This window comes from Pezoporus occidentalis, unplaced genomic scaffold, assembly GCF_034315485.1.
Source record: "Pezoporus occidentalis ecotype Australia unplaced genomic scaffold, CSIRO_AGI_Poc_V1 ctg61, whole genome shotgun sequence".
Classification (NCBI taxonomy): Eukaryota; Metazoa; Chordata; class Aves; order Psittaciformes; family Psittacidae; genus Pezoporus; species Pezoporus occidentalis.
In genome coordinates, this window is record NW_026915955.1 from 1454963 (window position 1) to 1460962 (window position 6000).

Sequence of the window (6000 nt, forward strand, 5' to 3'; positions counted from 1 at the left end):
ATGCACTGCACTTGGGGCTACTTTTTGAGCCAGCTCAGAAATGGAAGTCAGTTCTGGGCTGAATTTGGCACACGGTGTCCGTTGCCCCGTGAGTACATTGCCTTTGTGCACCAAGACGGGCTATTTCCAAAAGGACTTGAAAGTTGGTTTTTCCACTCCATAGAGTCTTTAATGACCCAGGCCTGCCTATATTAGACACCAATTCTTCACTCGCCATGGTATTTCATCCAGCGCAAAAGGTGAACTGGCACTAATTTGGTGTAATAGCAAGGGAGCTCTTGGCACTTTGAAAGGTATTTCTCCCTTTGATCTAAAATAGCCCATGTGCACCAGCTTCTCTGGCACACTGAAAAGTTCACCATTTTTTTTAAGTTTTTCTGAGAGGAACAGAATCCTGAAGGTGGTGAAAGGGTGAGTGGGGGCAAGGATTTATTTGTTTTTTTCCTTTCTTTTAGCTGTTATTGGCCTGAGATCTGAGGAGTGAAGCTAAACTTGTGATTTGTAAGGACTGTATTTTTAAAGATTTGCCAGTTGCTCCAGATAATAAAATAGGGATTTTTGTCCAGAGGAGAAGAAATGAAAATAAATAAACATGGATCTTTTTCACTTAATTTATGATCTGCAAATATGGTTCCTCCTCAACCTGCATGATTAACTGTCTTCAGTCAAGAGTGACCATTCTGGTTACATGTTCTATCAATAAAAAGCCATGAAAACTTTTTTTCATATGAGAAAAGAAATCCAATAGTATCAGATGACCGCAGTGTAGATTGTTTTGCCATTTGTATTGGGTTTTTAACCGTAGTACAGCCCATATATATGTTACAGTACCTCACCTTTAACTTCACTGTCAGATTTAGTTTAATGGAAATTGCCTTTACTTTAACCCAGTACTTTAACCAACTTTAACCCAGTAGAGCTGGGAGGCTTTTTTTGTATGGGCATGATATTACTTGTTCCAAGAGATGCTGGTTATGTATAGCTTTGTTTTTTCTGATCATGTGGATGTACCAAGAGGGGTTAAAAAGATTTGTTTAAAATTTTGCAGTTGATTAACATTTTTGAAGCCCCGTTTTCTTCTTACAGAAAGCTTTGTGGCTTAAGTACTTATAAAAGATAGTTGATTCCCGAAGGAAAAGGGGCAGCAGTTCTGTGTTAGTGTCTCTGTTCAAACTTATTATCCCAGCCTCAGAAATGTGTTTTCACTAACCTAAGAGGAGTGTGCTAAACTGAAGGAGAAGGTACGCAGCTTAGGCATTTGGCAGTGCTTCCACTGGAGCTGCTGTGCTGGGGTAGTGGTGGAGGTTCATGAAGTGAAGTGTTCTTTTGAGTCTATCATATCTCAGCTACTTTACAATCTCTGGAGGGTCCCAGGCAGAGTTTCTGCAAGCTGTGCCCTGGTGTTCACCAGATAGTACATGTGGTGCAGATGTTTTAGGCTGATCACCTGAAGTTTGTGATAACTACAACACGTGCTATGTTTTGGATGATCTCAATAGTAGGTCTAGTATCTTATTTCTGAGGCATTTTTGTTGCATGAAGCAATAAATTCAATTCTGTCATCATTAGGCAGGTGTTTATATGTACTGCAAGACTTTAATCTCTCTCTAGGGAATGAAATACTTTAGGGGCCCATTCTACAACTTGGTGTTTGCTTTGCATCTCTGTCATGTTCCTGTTTCTCTCAACGCCAGGAGGGCAGGCATGGTTTTATGGTTAGGACACAGGTCTGGAATAATTTCCCAGATTTGCCAGTGACTGCTTTGAAACTTAGAGCAAATCTGTACCTCAGCTCACCAACTACAAAGAGTAAAGGTAGTGTAGCTTTTTATTTCTGCCATGTGTTTCATCTACTTAGCTTGGAAACCCTTTAGAACATAGGCTACGTTGTGCTAGATGTATCCATCCTAGATGTATCCTAATCCTTGTACACAAAGTCACAGTCTATTAGTAGTGATAGAACAGAAATTTAATCTACAGAATATTTAAGAAAGAGTCCCCCAGAATAGAAATGACAAAATGACTTGCCATCATCCTATGCTTCAATAATCATGTGATCTGCAAACAAGAGATTCATGGTTGTGACATGACTACTGTAATGTTTGGGTTTGGGAGAGTGTCAGTATGAACAAACTCTAATTTCTGAGGTCTGAAGGCAGTTTGCAGCATCTGTATGGCCTGGAAAACCTGGAGTCTGCTCACTGGTAGTTGTTGAGCAGTCATTAGTGAAACTTTCTGATGAACCTTGGTGAAAATGACCTGAACCAGGACAAAATTCATAAAGCAAAGAGCAGGGAGGAAGAAAATGCCCTGAAGATGCTTTGAGCAGAGGGCTTGGAAACCAACTAGCTCTTATCGTCAGAAAATAACCTCAGGGAAGAATATAATTTTTATAGTCTGGTATCCTGGGAGAAAACTCATGAAGAAATTCAGTGTGTTCTTGCAAGATAATTTTGGTACGCTACATAGACTTGGAATAGCCCAGCCATAAAGGCAATGCTAAAACAATCATCTCAAGGAATTGTGGTCAACTGGAAAAAAATAAATAAACGTTTCCAAGTAAACTTCCTGTACTTAGAAGATAGTATGCTAGGATAACATTAAGGCAAACAGAAGGATTATGAGAAGCCTAAACAAATCCTTACAGCTTTAAACATGAATAAATTGTTGTATGCATAAAGTCAAGACAGCAGCTACCATTCACATCAAGCAGTTAATGTTTTCTTTTAGCTATACTTCTGAAAAATTATTACATTAGATTAAGATAAAAGCTTTGTTTTACTCTTGAAGACATTTACAAATTCATCATGTTATTAAATGTATTGTAGTCCAGTGCTTCAGAAATCTGTGCTGATACAAAGGAGTTTTATTCACATTCTTATTTTGTGACTTTTAATTTGCTTATATAAGGAAAAATACATCACAATCTAAATTTCTTTTTCCTGGGGAGTCTAGGAAAATAAAATTGTTTCCTTACCTTACTTCTTGACTGCATGTGTTCATACACATGCAAATGCACATGTGCATACAGGTTTCCCTCCCTGAAGAAGGTAATGTACTTTCAGATGTTCAGGTTATCTCTACCCATTTCTTTCTTGACTTTATTAATAATGGTGTCAGAGTTTCATGCTCATTTTTGCTTAAAAATCTGAAGTCCTTAATAATTTTTAAATGTGCAATACTTTATTTTGTTATTATTTGTTCTAGCAAACAAATGTTCAGTTTATTAGTCATTTCCTGTGTTGAGAAGTTCCTGTAGTAGTGATTTTTACTGGTTTCTCTTCTTAAATAAGCCAGCCCTTTCAGTCTCTGTATATAGGCAGTGTTCAGCCTGCCCTGCTGAAGGTGGACCTGTGCAGCCAGGAATGCTAAAGTCTTGGAGCAAGAAGGAGAGGAAGCTGGAGGGATCCCGATCTGTAGTTCAGAATTGGGAATGGAGAGAAAGAAGTCTGGTCCTTTAAGTCCTGTTAAATTCCTTGGAATTTTGTTTGCTTTTTTGCCTCAATGATTCTCTAAAGTAAAATGCAGAATCAGTCCATGGGACAAAATACCAGGAATGCTATTGACTTTTTCCAGTGAGGTCCCTCATCTCTCCCTTGGTCTCTATGTTCATGACTTCAAGGCTGTTCTATCAAACCTATGTATCTACAAGGTGCAGTTATCACCCCTGACTATCCTCATTGCCAATGGAAAATAAAAATGGTGTCACTTAATCTCATTTTAAAGTAGGTATTTAAAATGGTGAGTGAAATGAAGCACCTACTCCTTTGGAACTGCTAAGGGAGCCTTTACAAGTGACCCAGATGTCTGCATACCTCTGGTGTATGGGCACCCATGGTACTGTGATCAAAGCTAGCTCAGGCCAGGTCTGGATCAGAGTTCCCTGCTGAAGTAGCCCTGACTTAGTGCATTGCAGAAAAAGCTGGAGTTGAACAATCTTTAGCTTTCTTATTCTATGTTTTTCCTGCTGGAATCTGACCAGCAGCCACTAATATTTGCCCGTTCTCCAAATCTGGTAAGAATGGGGAGAATCTCTCTCCTTAACAAAAAAAAAAAAAAAACAACCAACAAACAAAACCAAACCCCCAACCAACCAAAACCCCACAAAACAACAAAAAGGCAGAAACTGCTGCAGAGAAGGAAGTGTATTGTGCTCTGTTGGTGAGCTGTAAGGGAGAGAAGACATTGGAAGGAGATCAAAGACAGGGTCAGTGCTTAAAAATAGTGTATACACAGTACCAAATGGCCGCTTTACCCTGACTACAACACCTCAAAACTGTTCGAAGTTGCAGTTTTGTTCTCAGCATGCAAGCTGGATATACACCAGAGCTCAAATTGCAGTCTATGAGACTGCAAACCCACATGGTCAGTCAGGTGTGCTGCAAGTCAGTTAAATTAAAGCCCAGTTAATGCGAGCATGCTGTAACCGCCCTTACTTTTAAAGGAAGAACTAGTGAGTAAATGTACACATCTACACAGCCGTTCATCATTGCTGGCTTCAGTGGAAGGCGATATGGAAACTCTTAAACGAGTCTTAGAAGTAAAATTATTTGGAATGAAAATACCTAATACAACAGAAGATCCTTGCCACATCTTCCACTGCATGTTTATTCAGGACAGTACGTTTTAAAAAGTAATGGTTAGGGTATTTCCTCCCCTCTGAAAAACACTGAAAGACACAGAGAACACCTAGTTTCTCCCCCCATTCATGATAATGAATCAGAACTGCATTCCTGCCTTTTGTGTAAACCAGCTGCTAGGACTTGGGAGTTATATGTAGCTGTAGCAATATATAATAAGGGCAAAACCACAAATGTGTCTAACCCTAGGAAAAATGCATGATTTTGCATTCACTGAACATAGGAAACAAAGTGACCTCATGAGATGTGGAACAGATAAGGTCTAAAATCTTTTCACACCAGATCAGTGCTGAGATTAACGTGGTACAGAGAAGATCTCTTTCACGGACACCCCCTTGTCATGGGGAAAGAGCTTGTGTGCCCTTATGAGGTTGGGAGCTATGCTAGTGGTGGCATATGCCTCCGGTAGGGTCTCCCATGCCAGACAGGTCTCAACTGAAGGGTCAGACAAAGTGTGTCCATGGGCAGGATGGGCTCACTAGCCTTCAGGCAGCCACCCAAGGAGAAGGACAACTCTAACTTTAAACCCGGGCAGATGGAGCTCATTTAGCTCTGTAAGGTCTTCCATCTAAGAGAAGGATACTCTAATCAAACCTACGACCTGAGGACTATCACTGTCCAAGCTCGCTAGGCCCTGGCAGATAAACCTCAGGTGTAAAGGGTGGGGCCAGTTCCATGCACGCTGTGCCTCACCTAAAAAATTCACTGCGCAGGCCCGAAGGGTTTACCCACACTTGCAAAGCCCTGTAGCGACAGGCAAGGGATGAAATGGCAGGTGATAAGGCGCACTGGAAGTCGCAGACCCAACCCTGCATGCAGGTGGTTCAGGACATTGGTCGCTCTACAGAGCCATTGTCTCCTTTGAGAACTCATGCAGAATTAGTCTCGAGCAGAAAAGACAATGTAGAAAGAATCACACCCCACCTATACCACCCAAGGAGACCTTTCTCTGTGCTTTTTGCAACCGGATTTGCCTATCCCACATTGGCCTTTTTCATCATCAGTGCGCTTGTAGTAAGCATAGGTAAAGCCCTTCCCAAATCTTCATTCGCGAAATCAAGCCATGATGACAGGGAAGATGCAGCTCTCATTTAACAGTGAGCCACATGAAGAGAAAAAGGAGGTAAGATCTAAAGGGTATTTGCTGCATGGCTGTACAACTCTCAGGTGACACCACCTTCTAGTTGTGCTTGGCAATGCCAACTGCAAAGTGCCCAACAATTCTGGTATAGGTACAATGCCTGCATTACACAGTCCTAATTTTATGTTTCCTGATTCATTTCTTCTGAATTCCTTAATTTGTCAATCTGAGGTAAATAAATCAGTAGTAACTGTATTACAGTAGTGATGTTAATAAAGC